Source organism: Calidris pugnax, unplaced genomic scaffold, assembly GCF_001431845.1.
Source record: "Calidris pugnax isolate Ruff unplaced genomic scaffold, ASM143184v1 scaffold276, whole genome shotgun sequence".
In the NCBI taxonomy this organism is placed as follows: Eukaryota; Metazoa; Chordata; class Aves; order Charadriiformes; family Scolopacidae; genus Calidris; species Calidris pugnax.
This window is the reverse complement of record NW_015091112.1, coordinates 1,156,898-1,179,181: the sequence shown is the minus strand read 5'-3', so window position 1 is coordinate 1,179,181 and position 22,284 is coordinate 1,156,898. Positions and strand designations below refer to the sequence as shown.

Here is a 22,284-nt window from a genome sequence, read left to right as displayed (position 1 = left end):
TTGTTCAGCCTGGAGAAGAGGAGGCTCCGGGGAGGCCTAATAGCAGCCTTCCAGTACCTGAAGGGAGCCTACAGGAAGGCTGGGGAGAACCTGTTTAGAAAGGCCTGCAGTGACAGGACGAGGGGCAATGGCTTCAAGCTGGAGGGGAACAGATTTAGACTGGAGATGAGGAGAGGGTTCTTCACTGTGAGGGTGGTGGAGCACTGGAACAGGTTGCCCAGGGAGGTGGTTGAGGCCCCATCCCTGGAGATATTCAAGGAGAGGCTCGACGAGGCCCTGGGCAACCTGGTCTAGTTGGGGGTGTCCCTGCTGGCTGCGGGGAGGTCGGACTAGATGACCTTTGGAGGTCCCTTCCAGCCTGAGCAATTCTATTCTGAAAACCATCATTGCTCCAGTGCCCTCAGTATCGTGACACGGCTGCCCGAGTGTGACTCCCAGGTTAAAATGAACAGATAGGTCCCTTCCGGCCTGGGCAATTCTATTCTGAAAACCATCATTGCCCAAGTGCCCTCCAGTATCATGACACGGCTGCCCGAGTGCGACTCCCAGGTTAAAATGAACAGACGAGCACTGCAAGATCCCTCAGGAGCTCTGCTCTTTAAATAATTCATTACAGCTCAAGGTACCGCCTTTGACGCTCTTCTTCTGTCCAAATCTTGGTATTAGCATTTACTATTTTAAGCCTGTTTATAGAACTGGAATAATACACAGATAAAAAAAGGATGATTCTAAGAGTGTTTTCAGGCATTAAACCTGAGGTTTGAAGTTTCTTTTTCTGAAAAAATAAACCAAAGAATGTTTTACTGTCTGACAACCTGGCAACTGGTCTTTGCTTACCACCAACTGAAATCAAGCACCACTCTGTTAAAAGCCAGCCTTCCTCCCAATGAGCTGGTTGTTCTTTAAAATACTAAAAAGACCCGAATCAGCAGGAGATGTCAACATATTCAGCCTTGCTAAATTTTTCCTGCAGCCTCTGGCCTTGCAGTCCAGTTTGGGGGTTTGCAGACACGCGGGGTTTGCACTTGTAGGCACATGGGGCTGCAGGAACAAATTGGGTAATGACTTCTCCACGTCCCCACAAGCCAGGCCAACTCCACGTGACAGAACATAGCAGAAGCTGCAATCTCTAAAGCATCTGCCCTGAGCTGCCCACACCTGCCAGCTCGGATCTGCACATGACCACAAACATTTATCCCTCCACACAGAGACACGCCAGCGTTGGCACCGTTTGTGCAGGGGTTGAAGGTGGAGGCCGGGCAAAGGGTGGGAGCTGGGGCTGTCCCACCTTCTGGACTCTGAGCATCTCACCACCTGGATGTCTTGATGGGCTGGTTGTCTAAATGGGACATCTCCAGCACAGGCTCTTTCTGCAAACTGATTTCTGTAAGGAATTCACGGCACAGTGGGCTTCTTCCAGAGGTGGCACTGGAGCAGCCCAAGGGCAGAACCTAGACCAGAGGCCCTGTTTCTTCTCTCCTTTCAACTTCCCTTTACTGTTCCCATTCTCTCTGCAAACTTCACTAGTGCCCTTTCCCCCTTCCCAGCTCAGCTCTAAGCCCAGCTTACTCTTTCCTTCAGGATTTTCAGATATCCAGGCTGCCAAATATCTGAAAAGCTTCAAGTTGGAGTGCAACACTGCAAGGGTAAGACTGGCAGATCAGTGCCTTGGTAGGACATAACGTCTGGATGGAGTTGCTATCTCTTCTGGAGCTCGGAAGGAGAGCAGGAGGAAGGGGTAGAGACCTCCCTCTGGCTGATGTGGAAGGAGGACACCCTTCAGAGGCTGCTTTGCCACAATGACTCTGTGACTGCCCAAGAGTAGCTGTGCCACGAAGACCGCTTCCAGGTTGCCATCTCCAGTGTTCACCTTGCACAAGGGCTGGCAGCACGAAGGCGCTGGCACCATCTAGGGGCCAACTGCCAATCACTGATGTATTTCTAGAAGATCAGTGTTGTAATATATAAAAATAATAATGTATGTAAGCATATACTAATATAACGTGTCTGAAGAAAACATATCCTAGTAGAAGTGTTGAAAAAGGCAGCGTGTGTGAGTCTTTACTGCTATTCACAACTGAAATAATAATGTATGTAAGCATATACTAATACAACGTGTCCGAAGAAAACATATCCTAGTAGAAATGTTGAAAAAGGCAGCGTCTTTACTGCTATTCACAACTCAGGCACAAAAATATAGTCTCAGTTGTTACTCACCTGCTCGAGCTGCTTATTTTCTATTAACTCAACGTGTGTGTGTGGTGTCATGTGCTGACTAATAACTCCTCATTCACACTCCTCTGCTTCCAATGATACCCCAATTATGCCTTCAACACTCACCTGAAAGTGTCACAATAATGAATGAAGACTTCAGAAAGAAAACACAAAGGGCCTATGGATCGTTTTTAAGAGAATGAAACACATAAATCATTTTTGATGATCTCTCAATGTAAACAAAACTCCTTATTCTGACAGTTTTTAAAGCCCTTCTGTGTCAGTCTCTATAATTACGGATAAAGATTAATAAAAGGCAAAGAAATGTAGTACAATGGTATTCTCCATCAAACCTGCCTAGCACAACTTCTCAACAATTAATAAACAATAATTACCACACTATTCACTTTATAGGAGCAAATTGTGTCTTACAGTTGATCACAGTCTGTGGCTTTCTAATTAATACATGTAAAAATAGTATTTGTAGTACCTTTGTTTTCCTAGTTGTTTACAGTCAGAAGCAGATTAAATAATATATTCAGGAGCTCCGTCTGCATTTCGATACCTAAATAAGCATCTTGATTTTTCAGAGCACCTACAACTCTCAGAGTTGCACAGCGCCTCTGAAAATCAGGCCATTTATTTAGGTGTCTATATTTAGGTACATGAGTTTGAAGCGTTTGGCTTGAGGTCACATAGCTATGGCTCATTGCATTTTTATTTTTTTTATTTCCATTTGGGTCACAATGGGCAAGTCACTTCTAATAATTCTCATCACCAATCTAAGAAATAGCAGGAGAGGTGGTAAGAATTACTTACTAAATAACCTCCTGATGCTTAGCACTTCCTCAAATACATGAAGCTTCCCTCCCAGAGAATTTAATTCTAAAAAAAAAAGAGATAGAGATCAGTGTATCAGAAAGGTAAGATGGTACGTTCAGAGACTAAACTTGTGGTCTGGCTAAACTGTGCTCATTTCCTGGATTTTATTTGTTTGGCATCTTTCTCATTCCCTCTATGAGCTTATGATCATTTTGACAAGCCAGATGTTTTATCTCCCCGTGTTTCGATTGGGTAAATCCTAGAAACCAAGTGCTTCTACTTGTTAACACATGGCAGCAAACTGCAGCTTATTCTTGAGGAATTTGAGCTGATTCTCAGTCATGCTGATTTCTCAGTCATGCTGCTGAATTCTGACTCTTCCTCCAAGACTGCTTCTGAATTTGCTTGGTAGCTTGCACAGGCCTTGACCTTAGTGAACCAGTTATGAAATAAACAGTCTGAGGCTCTGCAGAGAGAAGATCGCTGGGATAAGGACGTCAAGAGGAAAAGACAACCTTGTAAAGAAACAAGGAAATCAGTTTGTCACCCCTCTGCTTCACCAGGTGAGATGCTCCTAGCTCGGGCAGCAGGTAGACACACCATCAGTGATTCCCACAGCACTGCTCCAAGACTGCTTCTGAATTTGCTTGGTAGCTTGCACAGGCCTTGACCTTAGTGAACCAGTTATGAAATAAACAGTCTGAGGCTCTGCAGAGAGAAGATCGTTGGGATAAGGATGTCAAGAGGAAAAGACAACCTTGTAAAGAAACAAGGAAATCAGTTTGTCACCCCTCTGCTTCACCAGGTGAGACACTCGGGCAGCAGGTAGATGCACCATCAGGGATTTCCACAGACTTCATTCTGAGCAGGAACAGGCAGCCCACAGGTGACAACAATCACCCTAAATACCTTAAATACATTTCAACCAAATGAAAACCTCCTCATCTTTCCACATTCAAATGGGAGAATTTCAATCTGGCTGTAATATTTCAGATTCGAGAGAACTGAGATCCTACTTTAAGGACGGTGTTTGTTACAGAACAAAAAAAGCTTTTTTTTTTTTTTTTTCCTTTCTTTCTTGAAACAGAGATTCTTTTAAAAGTCAATGAAATCCATTTTTTCCCCTTGATCTATCATGCATCTAGGCTAAAAAAACATGTCTTGGTTAAAAATATTCCTTAACCAGAAATTGGGACATGGCATTTTTGTTGTCTTCAAAACTGAGGGTAAGCTGTAAGATAACAAAGCCCTATTTTGTGTTAGATACGGAATTTTTGCAATGTCAAATCAAAAAGAGGTGGTTTTTTTAGGCAAATCTCACTCTCAGAAGCGGATGGAAAATGCGAACACTCTTTATTCCTCTTCTCTTTGCTCTAAAAGACTCAAATCTCCTGTCTGACCTTTGTCTGACCCTGAAGATGCTCAGAAACACCGGGGATGTACTAGAGAGAGGGTTTAGGGAGTTTTTTTTTTTTTTTTTTCCTTTCTTTCTTGAAACAGAGATTCTTTTAAAAGTCAATGAAATCCATTTTTTCCCCTTGATCTATCATGCATCTAGGCTAAAAAAACATGTCTTGGTTAAAAATATTCCTTAACCAGAAATTGGGACATGGCATTTTTGTTGTCTTCAAAACTGAGGGTAAGCTGTAAGATAACAAAGCCCTATTTTGTGTTAGATACGGAATTTTTGCAATGTCAAATCAAAAAGAGGTGGTTTTTTTAGGCAAATCTCACTCTCAGAAGCGGATGGAAAATGCGAACACTCTTTATTCCTCTTCTCTTTGCTCTAAAAGACTCAAATCTCCTGTCTGACCTTTGTCTGACCCTGAAGATGCTCAGAAACACCGGGGATGTACTAGAGAGAGGGTTTAGGGAGCAACCCAGCCCAGTGAAGGGGGTGTCCCTCTGCAAGGCTGGCAGTGCAGGGCTTCCCAGGGCACTGCCACAGGTTTTCCCCACTTGCCTGACCCCCCCATACCAGATTTGGAGAGAACCAGCATCCCTGTTCACTTGTGCTTCTCTGCATCCCCAAATCCCCAAAGAAGGAAAGGACCCAGCTCCATCATCAACCTGCTCATGGAATATCACGTGCAAGGCACTGAAATTTTACAGCAAGTGAAGGATACTCTCCCCTTCTGCAGCCAAGTTTTAATCAGTGCAACCGTTAATCTTTCTTCTTGCACCCAGAGCTGTGCAAAATGTTCTGTAGATAAATGAAAAAAAAAAAAAAAAAAGAGAAAAGGAGCTGACCTTTGCTTTACACATTTTTTCTTTAAACATCTGCAATATGTTGTAGCTGAGCTGCTTTGCAATTGCTACACACGTACAGGATGGAACTGAAGAGGTGTCGAGGCAACGCTGTCTCTGCACTGAGTGCCTGGGCGATAAAACAGCGGGTGAAATTCAGCGGCGACAAGTGCAAAGGAACGTACACGGGGAAAAATCTGGAGGCTGAAGTGGAAAGCTCTCTGAAAATGTTGGTGTGGGGCTAGGAAGTGGTCAAAAAGGGGAATTGGAAGGTTAAGAGTTACTAGCTCCCCCCTTAGATGGCAAGGAGACCCCCAAAGTCATAGGACTCTATTGCTCATACACTCAGAGTTCTTCTGAGTCCTCCAGCCAATTTGGCTCCTGCCTCCTCCAGATCCAGCAAAATCCAATAGTCATTTTAGTAGAATCAAAGTTTTAAAGAAAGGAGCGTTTTCTAGTAAAATTAGAAAGGATAGAGAGGGCGGTGACAAAGTTTCACACTGGAAACAGAGAAAACCACATCAGCTTAAAAGAGGGACAGCTGGTGGGAAATCCAATTTGAGTCTGAAAAATAACGATGGTGAGAAGATCAAAAAATAAATTTCATTTACTGCCTCTATAACAAAAAAACGCTTAATAAAACAATCAGGAAGAAGACCTGAAATTGTTTTTACACAGTGAAGAATTACCACGGCACGTTGTAGAAAGCAGAACCCCCAAATGGGCTCCAAAATAGTTAAGACAAACTCCTAGAGAACAGGACCACTGGTAGCTCCTAATAATAGTAGCTTGGATAAAACCCTGAGTTCCAAATGTCCCCACCTCTCTAATTTCTGGAAAATTCTAAGGTAAATAGGAGAAGAATACACAGTCTATTTTTGCACTGTTTTACTAAGCATCCAGTCTTAGCTGCTGGAGACAAGATACAGAGCTGGATGGATCCAACTGTGTTTTTATATTCTAAAAAAGCAACAGAAACAATTGAGGGTATGCTAATGCTGATAGAGTCAACATTAATTTTACTTGCTTTATCCACTCTAATCTCCAGACTCGACCATTTGCAAGAAATCATAATCCATATCTGGCCAAAGAATCTGGGATTATCTCAGGGAGCCGAAATGTAAAAGAAGCAGCGTTCACTTCTGGAGAATCTACAGATTTGGAGCCATTACTGACTCATTTCTGCTGAAAAGAGAAAACTTCCTCACCGAAGCTCCCTCAAATGCTGCAGGAGTGAGTCAGTGTTTGTGTTTTGATGATCAGAAATCAGCATAACATGGGGGGGGGGCAAAGTTCTTTTGGTTACAGCACTTTGTTTATGTTGAAATTCACATTTGAGAGGCCCCTTTTGCTTACAGATGAAATGTGTAGATAAGAAGCAGGTGCAGACTGAAGATAAGGAGCGGCTCAGGATTGGGATGAGACGGGCTAAGCCTGTGCTTGGAGATCCCAGTAACAAAACTCCCACTGGGTTCTGTGGGAGCAGGACTGCAGCAAGTAGCAGCTGTTTTATCACCTCCCCCGGTATCCTTCCCAGAATTTCAGCTTCCTCCAGGTTTTGGCACTCTGCAGCTACTTGGGTTGTGGGACGATGCCCACGGCATTTAGGAAGCACAGGGTGCCCACTCCGGCTGCGTGGCCTGAATAGCTCTGGGGCCTGAGTGGGTAAATGGTGCAGATCCCAAGAAGGATGTTCTCTCACTTTTTCCTTTGTAGCACCACTTTTCCATGTCTAAATAATATCATATTTTGTGATCTTTCCTAATAGAAACCTTTAACGTTTACAACAGGTATTATTAACAACCCTGCAATGGTTGCCATTCTCATTATTACCAAATTTGAAGGACATTTTACTGCAAACATTGGAATTTGGGTCTTTTACCCCATCATAGCATATAAAAGCCAAAGTATTGACTTAGACATTCCTGATTTTTTCCTGACCATGGATTACCTTCCTTTCAGAACTGTAGAGATTTCCATTTTACTACAAGGAAAGTGTAAGCCAGGGCAACTTCATGACAATGAAAATATTTTTTCCTAACACGAAAAATAATAAAACTTGAGCCTGGCTACTGTGAACAAGACACAGTTAAGAGGTATGGGGATAAGAAGACACAAGGAAATTGTATAACACAAAATGTGGGACAGAAAAAGCACGGTGGATGCTCTTCCTACTCAGAATATTAAATACGATATCATGCAAAGGGAATGCATGTAAGTGGAGACAAAGGAAAATAGATATCCTACCAGGTTTAATTCTTAAAACAAAAATCCAAACAACGAGCATATCATCTGATTTAAAACCTGATTAGTTTACATTGTGACATCTTTGGTTCCTTACCTTGCTTTCTCTTCTGCACAGTGCCTAAAGCAATAAAATCATGGTCAGGGATTCATATTTTAGGCACAAGGATAAAAAAAAACAAGTAATAATAATTACTACCATCCATTACCTATTATGTATTAAAAAGGTAGGGCCAAAGAAGAAAGCCTGGAAGGTGTCTAAGGCATCAAGGTGTCAGACAACCCTTAGTTAATGGGACCAGGAAGAAACTCTTCTGTTGCAAACACAGCACTCTACAATGCATTGCTCTTAGGTATTTGCAGAGATGAGGTGGGATCATTACAACAGCTTTTTCTGCTGTTATTGGAACGTGCTGCTCTAAGTGGCACACATCTTTTTATATATTTTTATCTAATGGAGAACTATTCCTTCCATGGGTTTTTTTATAGGGTATTTAATAATTATATGTGAGTCTTCTAGTTCTCCATTATCTTCTATAGATTTTCAGAGCCGTCTTTCCAGCAGCCTATTTACATTTCTGTATCGCGCTATCGATTAAATCCCTCTGTATTACATTCCAAAGCAAAGAGACCGCAGAAAATCAGCATTAGCCTCTGACGCTGAGCAGTCTCGGATGTGCAGCTGGAAGAGAGAAAATAGCCCTTCCTTTAATAAAGCACGCCTCGGGGGCATCTGAATGCTTTCTCTTCTTTTTAAAATCATGACTGCTTTTTTTTTTTTTTTTTAAATCATGACCATGGCCTTTTTCCACTGTAACCCTGGCGTTCCTTAAGAGCCCTAAAAATGCACCTTCTGGAGCGGGGAGATACGCTTTATTCACCTGTTAGTCTGAAGAAATGAAGGACAACTCGATCCGTTCCAGATGGAGCTCACTTCGAGGGTCAGTTTGCTTACTGGGAGGTGGCCGGGACCTCCATCCCCCAGAGGGAATTAGACCCCCTACAAAATCACCATGGGGGACATTAGGAGGTTTGTCACTAAAACCATGGCAAGGTGTGCAGGCACTGTGTGAGCGTCCATCCCATCTCTTCTCTCTGCATCCCACCCCACCTATTTCCATCCCACCTCTCTCCTACCCCATCCCACCCCTCCTCACTCCCATCTGATCCCACCCCGTATCCCACCTCACACCTTCTCACCCCACATCTCCCTCCCCCATATCCCATGTCTCCCCATCCCATCTCACCCCAGCCCACTCCATGTCTCCCCACCCCATCCCACCTCACCCCATTCTGCCCGTCTCCCCACCCCATCCCACCTAACTTCACCCCATCCCATGTCTCCCTACCCCCATCCCACATGTCCCTACCCCATCCCACCTAACTTCACCCCATCCCACATCTCCTTATCCCATCCCACCTAACTTCACCCCATCCCATGTCTCCCTACCCCCATCCCACATGTCCCTACCCCATCCCATCCCACCTAACTTCACCCCATCCCACGTGTCCCTACCCCATCCCACCTAACTTCATCCCATCCCATGTCTCCCTACCCCCATCCCACATGTCCCTACCCCATCCCACCTAACTTCACCCCATCCCACATCTCCTTATCCCATCCCACCTAACTTCACCCCATCCCATGTCTCCCTACCCCCATCCCACATGTCCCTACCCCATCCCATCCCACCTAACTTCACCCCATCCCACGTGTCCCTACCCCATCCCACCTAACTTCATCCCATCCCATGTCTCCCTACCCCCATCCCACATGTTCCTACCCCATCCCACCTAACTTCACCCCATCCCATGTCTCCCTACCCGCATCCCACATGTCCCTAACCCATCCCACCAAATTTCACCCCATCCTATGTCTCTCTACGCCCATCCCACACATCCATATCCCATCCCGCTTCACCTCACCCCTCTTCACCCCACCCCATCCCATCTCATCTCACCTCTTCTGTCCTCACCCCATCACACCTTATCCCACCCCACCCCATCTCCTTACCCCATCACCCTTTACTTCACCCCATCCCACCCCTCCTCACCCCCATCTCCCCTCACTTCTCCTCACCCCACATCTCCCTACCCTATCCCTTCTCACCCTCATCCCATCCTACATCTCCCTACCCCATCACCCATGACTTCAACCCATCCCACCTCTCCTCATACCCATCCCACCTTACCTCTCCTCACCCCACCTCTTCTCACCCCCATCCCATCCTACCTCACCTCTCCTCACCTCACCCCTCCTCACCCCCATCCCACCTTATCCCACCTCACCTCTCCTCACCTCACCTCTCCTCACCCCACCCCTCCTCACCTCAGGGCAGGGGACAGACACCCTGAGGGAGGGAAGCTCCGCCGCGCGCTAGTACCGAGGACACAAGCCGCTGCCCGGCTCCTACCGCTCCCTGGGTGCCGGGGAGGCCGTGAAGACCCTGCCCCGGCCCTACCTTTCCCCACACGGAGCAGGCAGCCCGCCGCCCCCCCGCTCCCTCCCCGCCCGCCCACGCCGGTAACCGAGACCCGGCGCCAAGCGGCTGAGGTGAGGGGCGTGGCCGGGAGGGGGTGGAGGGAGGCGGGGCTAGTTTGCTCCTCGCGTCCTTATTGGCGGCTCCCGCCCGTTCGTTGGGGTGGCGGGGTTCGCTGATTGGTTCGCGGTGTCCCCTCATCTCTCCCTCCCGCCTCGTCCTCCACCTTCGCCTCAGCGGCGCGGGCAGGCGAGAGGTGCGGGGCGCTCGCTGAGGAGCCGGCGGCGCGGTCCTCGGGGCGGCGACCACTACCACCGTGAGGGGGGGGCAGGCGGCGAGGCGACGGGCGAGCAGAGCCGCCGCAGGTAAGGGCAGGGCCGCTGCCGCCCCCCGGGGCGGGGGGGTGTGTGTATGTGTGTGCTCCTTCCCCGCTCGCAGCCCTGCCCCGCCGACCTGGCGCCGTGCGCCCGCCCCGCCGGGGTTATGTAAGCGCCCCCGCCGGCTCCCCCCGCGGCCACCGCGCCTCGGGCCCCTTTGGGAGCGCCGGGGAGGATGCGGGGGGCGAGCGCGGAGCTTCCCGGTTCGGGGGAGCTCGGTGCCCGCCGCGCAGCCCCGGGCGGGCGGCTGGCGGTGGGCGGGAGGTGGAGGCGGGGGGTGAGGGAGAAGGACGTGGCGGCTCGGCCGTGCGGAGCCGGTGGTTCCTCCGCTGGGGGAGCGGGGGGTGAGGGGAGGCAGCCTCCCCCGGTGCGGGACAGCGCTGGGCTCAAAGCAGGTGGGGGTTCGGGGGATGCAGAGCTGTCCCGGGGCAGGGCTGGGTTCCCTCCGTGGACAGCTTAAGGTTTTCCTCCGTGGACAGCTTGAAGCTGGCGTGAAGGATGCAGTGAAGCCCGTATCCCCCAGGGACAGCCTTTGTGGGCTGCTTTAAAGTTAGTTGCAGCATCCTGCACCGATGCTCTATGATGCTTATGTAGCAGGTTGTGTGTTCTTTGGTGGTTTTTTTTTTCCCCTTCCACCTCTTCTTTTCTATCTCCTTTCTTAGGCTTTTCTATCTCCCTTTAAAAATGATTTGGTCCCTTTTCAACTGGAGTTTGGAGTCTAATTTCACCAAAGGAAAATGTATGATGGGTTTATACAACTGAAATAAGTAATAACCCCTGGTTAAGCTATTTGTCTGCTTTACGTGAGCTTCTGTGTTAGGCTTTCAAGACCTGCACTTATAAATAGGTTTGCTCTTTGTGCTGTTTACCTGGCTAGAATGGTTGTCCTGTTGAAAACAAAAAGTCTTTTTCTATGAAAACATAGAATTATTTTAAATAAACTGCTGCATTTATTGTAGCAGTAAAACTAGATGGCATGGTTACATGTCATTCCTGACCAGATAGAAGTCTGAATACTGTAAGAGTATAAAACAATCAGGAAAAACTACAAATGCATCATGGTAAACAAGGACAGAAGAAGATATTCTGTAGAACATCAACTCCCAATACTGGTAACTTTTTCATTTTTAACAGCAGGAACTGTACAGAGGAGTTAAACTTCTGAGGAGGAGTTGTCACCGATGTGATCTAGTTTGTCTGTCCCCTTCTGAATATTGTAGTGTGTATTCAGGTTGAGTGCCTTGGTTTGTCACTGTTTGCATTGAAAATGCTTGTCACTGCACTATAAATTACTTATGTGTAAAATCGTTTTCAAGGGAACTTTGAAATTTTATTCCAAGCCATCACCAGTGCCCTGAGTATCTTCTAAGAGTTAAACACTGTAACCAGCTCCTATCGTGTGTAGTTCTGACATATGTGGTTTCTTCCTTCCCCCCCGCCCCCAACAGGGAAAGGGCAAGCAGGTCTTGGTAAGGACTGGGGTATAGTCATGAATTTTATGTTACAAGGCAGAGGGCTATTAAACGAGTGTTCCACTGACCCCTGTGTGAGGTGACAGATCTGGCTGACGGCCAGTGACGTTGTAATACTGTGTGCCCCTTATAAAACTGGCTCGCTTTAAATAGAGTAGCATAGAGGCCAAGTGAAGGTAATCAGAAAGCTTGTTCTGGTTTCTCTGGGTTTGGGGAGGGTTTTGGTTTTTTTGTTCTTTGAATACCTTAATGTTTCTGTGGTAATTTTAGTCATCGATTAATCATAGCCCAGCTTCTTGTCCTTAAGAACAGTATGCAAAAATCTTCAGCCCTGGCATTGGTTGCTTCTAAGCATCATCTCCCTATTGTGGAGTGGGGCTGGAGTTTCTTGGCTTAGTAGGGTTGAGCACCAGTGTCTGCTGGCTTGTTTTCTCCAGGGCTGGAGATAGAGATGGTTTAGCAAGTCCATGCCAGCTGAGTTCCTTTAGTGGTCCAAGGCTACATCCCTGGCACGGGAGGCACAGCTCAGCCTTCTGAGCAATAGGCAGGTCTTGAACTGCTTGAGCTGGCCAACCCTGCTTTCAGATGAATAAAAGTGAGGGAATAGTCCCTTCGGATGTTAAAAGCTTCCAAAAATAGTTGCAAAGTCTCAGCTAAATTTAATACGGCTAGAATGTCAATGGAAAGGATTAGAACATTTGGGATTTGCACCAGTTAGCATTTTTTTTTTAAAAATAATAAAATCCTCTTCCTCATATCTGTCACTTCTGTAAGAGGAATAGTGGAGATTTGGCACTATTTTTGTGTGGAGCTAACCAAATTGGAGTTAAAATGTGAGTGGGCTTCACTGTACCAGTAATTTTTATTACTGTAAGGGGAATAGTCATTGCCCAGGTGGGAGAGACAGAGGTGATGGTTGAGGGAAGGGGGGGACTGTCATCTGTGTTGCTTCTGAGACTGCAGCAATTCATTAATCCTGTCACACGAGGTCCTGCTCTGCTCTTTCTAATTAAGTAAAATGTCTCCATTTAAGTCCATGGGAGCTTTCCATAGTGAAGAATTAGCACCATATAAAAATAATCCTAATCTTCAGTGCTCATTTTGCAGAATGGAATGACATTTCAGTAGGTTACTGCTGTCTGAACTTCCCTGTTACACTCTTGCCTTCTGCCAAAGTCTTCAGTGTGGGTCCAGGTGACTTCAGGGAGAGTTGTATCCTTAGGCTAACGCTGCAGAAACTGCTACTCTGCTTTCATTGAGTCAGCAATGAAGTTTTAAGTAAAAAATGACTGTTTCAGTAAAAACTTAGTGGATTTGATTCTTCCCCTTTTCCTCTTGTACCCCTTTGAATTCTGGTAAAACTCGCTCTTTGGGTTATTTTTTTGGTGTGGTGGGTTTTGTTTTAATAGGAGCAGAGGTGGAATCTGTACAGTTTTTCTGGACCCTTCTAGAAAAACAACTGCAACTTTTCTCACTTTGTTTTTTTTTCCCCAAATTTTCTTAATTCCTGTAGATTACCGTTTCCAGGTTTGCACTCAGGACTCAATAATACTTTTAGTTTATAGTGATTATATTTAAAGCTTCTATTTGTAACGTTTTGTTTGCTTTAGTCTATTTTTAGTCGTTGTTTGTCATGGCAAGCAGTGTTTAATAAAAAAAGTAAAGTTTCCTAGCAATTTCAAGAGATACGTGCCTGTTTCTTGGTGTCCCTCAGGGATTCTTTTAAAAAAACAAACCTCTTAAGACAGGAAAATGGTGACCAAGGAAATGCCTTATTAGTTTTTATAAAAACAGTGGATAAATCTATATGAGCTTGGTGATATATAAGGCACTGGTCCATTCAAACACTTCATGTGCTCATGTTGTCTTAATTTCAGCTGAGGTTTTGTTGAATTATTTCCTCTGTAGGGGTCTAACTTCATAACAAGATCTTTTTCTGGTAAAACTCGCTCTTTGGGTTATTTTTTTGGTGTGGTGGGTTTTGTTTTAATAGGAGCAGAGGTGGAATCTGTACAGTTTTTCTGGACCCTTCTAGAAAAACAACTGCAACTTTTCTCACTTTGTTTTTTTTTCCCCAAATTTTCTTAATTCCTGTAGATTACCGTTTCCAGGTTTGCACTCAGGACTCAATAATACTTTTAGTTTATAGTGATTATATTTAAAGCTTCTATTTGTAACGTTTTGTTTGCTTTAGTCTATTTTTAGTCGTTGTTTGTCATGGCAAGCAGTGTTTAATAAAAAAAGTAAAGTTTCCTAGCAATTTCAAGAGATACGTGCCTGTTTCTTGGTGTCCCTCAGGGATTCTTTTAAAAAAACAAACCTCTTAAGACAGGAAAATGGTGACCAAGGAAATGCCTTATTAGTTTTTATAAAAACAGTGGATAAATCTATATGAGCTTGGTGATATATAAGGCACTGGTCCGTTCAAACACCTCATGTGCTCACGTTGTTTTAACTTCAGCTGAGGTTTTGTTGAATTCTTTCCTCTGTAGGGGTCTAACTTCATAACAAGATCTTTGCTCTTTGAGATTTACACTAAAAAAAAAAAAGCAATACTTTTTGATATCAGTTTTTCAAAAGGAAAATTTAGGAAGCTATTGCTGTTTGTCAATGAATATAATTTTCTGCTGGTCTGTGTTAATTTTAGAGGTGTACCATGTCTAAAAATAGGTAATAGAATGAATGCTTGGCTCCCACCTGGAATCTCTGCAGAGCTTTGGGCTGCAGGATCTGGAAGGCTGGACACTGACAGGACCTAATCTGTCCTGGTGGGAAGGGTGCTTGCTTCAAGTTTTCAACAGTCACAAATTACAAGCTCTTGCACTCCTTGACCACAGGGGGAGAAACTTGAAATTACTTAAATAGGCGTGAAGTGATGCAAATTGTGCATATTAAGGGCATAAAAGAAGTGAGGAGGAGATTTGTAGGATCTGGAAGGGGTAGTGGTGGGGTTGGTTTTCCAAGGGTTAACAGTGCTGCACTTTTAGGGTACTCTAGTCTGTGTAATGTATTTTCTGACTTGCAAGTTTAGGGTCAAAACCCTACACCAAATTCAGAAATAACATAGGAACACAGATTGCATGTGGGTGACCTTTATTTCAAGGGGATAAAGGGATGTGGGGAGCCATCAGCATTAGCTGGAGGCTGCATTAGCCTGGGCTCAGGTTTGTTTATGTCTCAGTATCTCAGACTGTTAAAGGGAACAATCCTTCCACGCAGCCAGTGTGGTCCCAGTCAAGACCTTGATGAATGAATTTAACATCAGTATTGATGCTGGATGATGCTTCAGTGTATTTTTTTTTTAATGGTGTCACCACTTTTTTTTTTTAAATTCTGTATGACAGCTTCTGGTAACTTAAGTATTTGAAAAACTTTCTGATTTGGGAAGAGACAAGCAAATGCACAACTGTTTCAACTCATTAAATCTTAAAATTGAGTACAGTTTACACTTACGTGTGTGCCTTTCTACTTTTTTTTTTATAATATAAAAGGGACCATAACGGGGGAGGAGTTAACTTATTTTGTCAGAAGCTGTGGAAAGGGGCTCTAATATAAATGGGAATATGATCCAGTGATGGTAGTATAGTTATGTAAAAGATGACTTTTAATTGGAGTTATTTTTTATGGCAATCCAGTTCATGGATTATACATGATTTAGAATTAATTTAAGGGATTTGAAATGGAAATTCTTTTGATCTAAATTAGTAGAATAATTGAAAAGACAATGTTTTTTTTGACAGAGATCCTGAAGTGGCAAGTAAATTTAAAGCAGCTACAAAACACTACCAAAACATCTGAGCCTTAAGGTGTTTGACAGAAATGATGAAGGATATGTAGTTATGATTTGTTTAGTGTGTGTGTAGTGTTATTTATAATGCAGAAAAAGGTAAGATTTCCAGCTTGTGACTGTCTGAAGGTAACTTCTATGGTGACTTATTATGAAGTTCATGCAGAGCTGTGAAAACTTAGGTTATAATTTCATGAATGTTTTAAGTAGGTTAGTTGCTGAAAAGTTCCATCCTAACTCTTGCTGTCACTTGTCCATTCCCAAACTTGGCCTTTTTTTTTTTTTTCTGGTTACTACAAATATTTATGCAGCCCTGAAGGGAATCAGGTCAGTTATCTACTTAATGGAGTTAAACCCAAACGTTTTTCCTTCAGCTGAGTGAGTTTGGGCAGTTGTGCCTCGAATCTGCTCAGGGGATGCTTTCTCCATCACGCAAGGTGGCGTGGGGCCCGTCTCTGTAGGAAGTGGCTGGTGTTGGAAGTGAGAAGCCTGAGGTGTGTGACACATCATGTTGCATTTTTTTTTTGCCAGAAATGCTAGTTTGTCCAGTCAGAGTCTGAACTTGCAGCCCGAGGGCTTGAAGTGTGCTACCAAATACTGTTGATTCAACTGTTTGTCCCCTCTTATTGCTGAGCTCAGACTCATAAGCAGTTTATTTTTCTTGGGGGAACACATATATTTTTATTAGTGAGATTTCTATTTTAATTGTGGTGCTGTGCTTGATATTGTACATCACATGGCCCCTGTATAGCAAAGTAAAAATTATGAATCAATAGTTATTCTAGACAGATGTTCTTAACTGCGCAGGTCCCATCTTAAATTAGGCAGAGGATTTAATAATTAGGGTATTGTCATTTGACTTGCTAGTGGAGGGAACACTGATCAGAATTCTGGGTGTATCTTAAAGTGCAGGAGAGGCATGTGCATATACACACATGTGCCTACAAATCTTGCAAAAGAGATGGTCAAAAGGCATGTGAAAGGGACTTGCTTAAAAAGATTTGGTCAATACCCAGGTCCCACTGAGAAAAATCTGTCCCAAAAATTGACTGAAAAAGGAGCAAGCTTTTCTTGTTAAAGAGCTCTAGCAGGGCAAATCTTCTACCACATAATGTAAGAATATTTATAGATTTCTAATCTCAGATGGAACTTTGAAGCCTATATGTTGTAGAATCACTTGCTATAGTGTATGCTTATTTCCTTATTGCCAACTAAGATGGCTAAAAATCTGGACTTTAGCATTGAAACTTAAAATACTCCTGTGTTTTGCTGCTTGTCATAATGGTTTTCCTTAATGCTGAAGTTAAAAGCTTCCTTTCCTATCTAGGATCTTATAATATGGCTCTACTGGGAGCAAAAAGCAAAACACAACAGTTCAGTGAAGAAAACTGTAGGCTTTTCTGACTTGTGTTGATAGATTGAGATTCTTTACTTCTCTGCACACCCTAATAGCTTGGTCATGCGTGGGGGAACAGGATGTATGAAATCTGTTAGCTGCCAGGAAGTTATCTTTAACTTTGCTGTCATACTTTTCAGTGAAAATGAAGCTTATTTATTAGTCTAAAAAGTACAGGTTAAGAAACCAACTAATGTAAATAGGGATGTGTATGGAAAACAAACTGATGTACTGTATTGCCTCTCTTGCTCTACTCTGACTCCCAGTTCCATTCAGCCAGCAGATTGCTGTCTTGGTATATCCTAGGGCATTCTTGTACATCTTAAACTTCACTACTCCCACTTCCATTTAATCTCCCCTCTTCTCACCAGGAAGAGAGAGAATTAATTCCTAATCTGAATTCCTTCAATTTTTGAGTATCAGCTTGTGTCATCTCCGTCCTCTTGAGTCTGTTGTGTCAAACCGGCTTTGAAACATCCCTCTCTGCTGAGTGGGTTTTTCCAGCTTCATGCTTTGGGGGAAGAAGGGTTTTACCCAGTGTGACTATAAAATTGTCAGTAACTTCACTGGCTGCAAGTAGTTTGCCTGTTGTGAATGGCCTGTGACCATGAAGAATTTCAAAGTCAGCTCTGCCATGTGAATTATATTTTGTAACATGCTGGGATTGAGGGTTTTATTTTCATAAACCTCAAAGCAATGAATCTCATCTTGACACGGGCTAGACATGATGGCAAACACATCTAGAGATGATGTATTTGCAGTAGATGATCTATGAATATTTTCTGCTAGAGTGGTGATACGTGCTGAATTGATGTTTCTGTCCCCGTGGTGGCTGCTGTGAGAACTTCTTCATTTGTCAGGAAGTACAGAGATGGGACAAGGGGCAACAGTTCTAAATTGGAAGAGGGGAGATTTAGATTAGATATTAGGAAGGAATTCTTTCCTGTGAGGGTGGTGAGGCACTGGAACAGGTTGCCCAGAGAAGCTGTGGCTGCCCCATCCCTGGAGGGGTTCAAGGCCAGGCTGGATGGGGCTTTGAGCAACCTGGTCTGGTGGGAGGTGTCCCTGCCCATGGCAGGGGGTTGGAACTGGATGATCTTTAAGGTCCCTTCCAACTCTAACCATTCCATGATTCTATGCTGCTCACCTGGGTATGTTAATGCTGAAACGTACAGGAACATGAGGCTGAAGGGAGTTGGTTCAAATATCAGGGGCAATGGTGACACTGAGTTCCAACTACATAATGTATACTCCTGAAGCTGTAGCCACTCCATTGTCAGCTGTTCAGGCTTTTTTTTAATTTAGAATTAAATTCATAAGATGAAAGGAGTTGGAGGTAGTTGTGTTAGTCTCAGGCTGAGTTGGTGAAAATCCTAGTGTGTATTTAATAGTCTAAAAAGCTGTCCTCAGGTTGACACAATAAAAAGAAGTAGTTGGCCTGAGGCTTTCATACCACACCTGCTTCCTTATGGCACCACATCCTCGTTGGCTTTAAGCTCCTCCCTCATAAATTACATAGAGCACAGGACTAGGAAACTATTCTGTTTTTAGCTGTGTAACATATTTTAGTACCTGGAAAAGGAGGACAGCTAAGATCTCGTGATCTTCCAGCTCTCTGCAGATCACTGTATGTGCTATGAGTGGTATTGCTGCGCAGCGTTACCTCTGGACAAGGTCCTGAATTATCCTGGTCTGACCCTGTGGTTTGGCTGGGATGACCTCTGCAGGTCCAACCTTAGTTGTCCTGACTAATGTTGGATAATAAATCTGTCTCTTTATCACGTGATTTGAGTGGTAAGTGTGGACACAGTGCTCTGAACTGATACTTTTGAGCAAGACTTCAACTCTTTCTCTCCCAGCCTTCTGTCATTAACCCTGAGATTTCAGCAATAACAATTACTGACATTTCTTTGACATAAGGTTATGGAACGATGTGCTCTGTCATCAGCCAAATGTCACTTCAGAGCAGCAGCAATAAGGTTATATGAAAGGCACAGGCATGGCAAATTAGCTCCATAATTTAGCTTTGCTTTACTGAGATTAAGTGTAATAAGCCCATAGGGTTTAATTTTGGCCGCTGGTCCTAAATAGTGTATTTGAACTAATATTTACAACTATTTATAGACAATAGCAAGTCCGCAATAGAGCAAGGGCAAATCTGAAACAGATGAGCACACTGTGTTTATGTAACTCCTAAACTCCTTATGGTAGGAGGAGAGAGCAGCCAGTGATTGCAATTGGCATTGAAAGAAACAGAAATATAAGGGAATCAATTATTCCTCTGCTAACTCCTAAACTCCTTATGGTAGGAGGAGAAAGAGCAGCCAGTGAGTGCGTGTTGGCATTGAAAGAAACAGAAATATAAGGGAATCAATTATTCCTCTGCAGAGCTTCTAGTCACCTTGCTGGAGCTCTATGGAGGTTGATGCCCAATACACCTGTACTAAGGACTGATGAATACCTGAATTTATACTAATTAACACACTGATAATTGATTGGACCTTTACTTATTCTGCTTGGCTGGTATGAAGTTTAGTTTTGTCTCAACGGCAGAGATGCTGTTTGATGTGTAGGCTTGTTACTTCTGTGTGTCTTAAAATTATCTTTCTACTCTGAATTTGGGTAAAGACTCAAGTCAGCATGATTTTCCTAAAAAGTGGTGAGAATTGCCTCTTGAGCCCATTCTTCCCTTAGCTTTTTTTATTTGATTCCCAATGTGATTAAGATACAAATAAAGAAACTGCTAATGGGAATGGAAAACCCGGGTGCTTTCTATCTTTAAACTGTAGAAAAAATTGGCTTTATTATTTGTAACAGTGATGTGTCTTAGTTGTTCTGGTTTTTTGACGATTCTGCATTCATGCTTCTTTCTGAACAGGTCTTTTTTGCTGCCTTTTTTCCCCTTTGAGTTGATGCTTGATGTAATTTTCAAAGTTATTTTCATTTTTTTCTTACCCAGTTCATTACCCTTTCTCTCAAAGTTGGCTGCAAGCTCAGAAGCAGCAGCCTGCCTTCCCAGTAACAAACATGACTCTCTCAAACCCAAATACAACACAGTATTTTCCTTTAGGCCAAGGGGCACTTAAGTAATGCCTTGCTTCTGGTTGTCTTCAGCAGCTTGTGCTGACATGGTTGGATTTTTTCAGTGCTAATAAATGAAACTAAAGCAAAGTCCCTATTTGAGCCTTGGTGAAACCAGTCTTAGTGCCCTTTCTCAGGGGTCAATTGTTGCCTTAAAATAGAGTGAAATATTCTGTCTACAAACTAAGGATTTCTGTGTTAACTTGTGCATGTGATGTTTTTAAAAGTGCAGTGTAACTGTGTCTCTCTTCTCTGCCCTGCCAGGGATGAGGGAAGACTCCTACTTCTTTGGAATGCGAGGCCTCGGGCGCTACGGCTGCATCCCGCAGGATGGGGGACAGTTCTTGCTCTACTCTATAAATGGAGACAACGATTTAAAGAGGTGTTTTGCAGAGGAAGATTTTCATGAAATCATTGACTTCAACGATCTCCCCAATTCTCTCTTTGCTTGTAATGTTCACCAGTCTGTGTTTGAAGATGAGGACAGTAAGGTACGGTGTCAGTTTCCGTATTTTCAATGTAAAAGAGACACATGCCTTGTGTTGGTGTTTATTGCAGTTCCAATGAAGCAGATTTATCTGTCTTGTACAAAGAAACTGGATCACAAACATGACTAAGACATGATGCTTATTTCAAGAGCTTAACAGTCTTTTTGTCAACTTCAATAAACAAAAATGTTTTTCTTTTGTTCAGGTTTGCAGAATACTGAAATGTGGGTATGTGTCTTCATAACAACCATAGTTGCAGTCACGATGGAGGTAGTAAAGTTAAACATGAGAGTTTTTCCCACTCCACCTGCTGATCATGTACTACTGTGATGGGAGGCTGCCTTTCTTGTATTTTCTCATTGAATCATTTAGGTTGAAAAGGATCTTTAAGAACATTGAGTCCATCCATCAACCTAATGCTGGCAAGTCCATCACTAGCCATGTCCCTCAGCACCATGTTTACGTGTCTCTTAAATGCCTCCAGGGATGTTGATTCAACCACTTCCCTGGGCAGCCTGGTCCAATGCTTGATAAACCTTTTGGGGAAGAAATCTTTCCTACTGTCCAATCTAGACCTCCCCTGGTGCAACTTGAGGGTGTTTCCTCTTATCCTGTTACTTCTTACTTGGTAAAAGAGATGGACACCCACCTTGCTACAACCTCCTTTCAGGTAGCTGTAGAGAGTGATAAGGTCTCCAGTATTTTAAGTTATTTGAAATATTTTATTTGGAAAAATCTAAAATGAATGATAGTGAGAACAAACACAAGAGGAACTGCCTGAGTATTTTTTTTAACTCTTCAATTAGTCTAAAAGACTGTTCAAACAAAATCTTCCTAAAATTAAAAATAAAATAATTTCAACTTTTGCAGGAAGTGTTCAGCTCCTGTTCCTTAGCCTAGTAAACTTCCTCATGGAAAAGACAGGAATATAAAACTGATAGCTTGAGGCTTGATTTTCTGATGAAATTAGTCTAGGCTAATTGTTACAGGAACATCTGAGGCTACTTGAGTGTCTCAGCCAGAATCTTTAATTTGGGAACAAGCTGGCAGTGGTAAAGTGGGGTTTGGCTGGAACTGGCTGACGAGGTGTCCAGATAAAACTACAGATTCACTGGATCCAAAGGTGGCCAGGTTGAACAAAGGGTTTTTAGTGGGAAAATTACCAGATGACAGGAAAATGAAAGACTTCTAAGGATACAGGTTTCCTGTTTAAGGTACTGGATGTGCTGTCTGTTGAGGCTGCGCAATTAGAATTGTTTGCATTTTAATTTTTAGACATCTTTGTCTTCCGTAATGATGTCTTGTGTATGTTTGAGTACTACAAGTTAAAAGACATTAAAAGTTCATACCAAAGCACTAAACAAAATGGTCATACATATCAATAAATAAAAAAATCCTACACTCTCAATTGCGGTCTGGAAAACAGTGCACCATTTCATTGTATTTAAGTCCTTTTCCTAACAAGCATCTTGCACTTATGGTGTGCCATTTTGTGGTATTTTTTATAACCATCTGGTAAAGAACTGCACTAAAGTTGATGGGGTCTGAAAATATGATTTTAAAGGAAGAAGGAAGAAGTCTGCCTAGACCAAAAGAATCTCTCTCTGTCCTGCAGAGGTTCTGTCCCCGCTTGCTCCCAAGCTTTCCCTTTTGGGAGCTGTCTTCTAGTACTTAGC

At 43.5% G+C, this 22,284-nt stretch overlaps 2 long non-coding RNA genes across 2 annotated transcripts in view; one reads left to right on the top strand and one right to left on the bottom strand.

Moving 5' to 3' along the window:
• Positions 1-9,989, bottom strand: part of LOC106897534 — a 29,978-nt gene extending 19,989 nt beyond the window's left edge. The window contains exons 1-4 of the long non-coding RNA XR_001413783.1: positions 9,857-9,989; positions 8,409-8,527; positions 7,625-7,648; positions 3,034-3,099 (exon numbers count right to left, since the gene is read on the bottom strand). This is a non-coding gene — a long non-coding RNA (uncharacterized LOC106897534). The remainder of the gene's footprint in view (positions 1-3,033; positions 3,100-7,624; positions 7,649-8,408; positions 8,528-9,856) is intronic.
• A 249-nt stretch (positions 9,990-10,238) lies between these two features.
• Positions 10,239-20,810, top strand: LOC106897526. The gene is made up of 2 exons (XR_001413781.1): positions 10,239-10,372; positions 20,385-20,810. It is a non-coding gene; the product is annotated as an uncharacterized LOC106897526 (long non-coding RNA).
• The last annotated feature ends 1,474 nt before the right edge of the window (positions 20,811-22,284 follow it).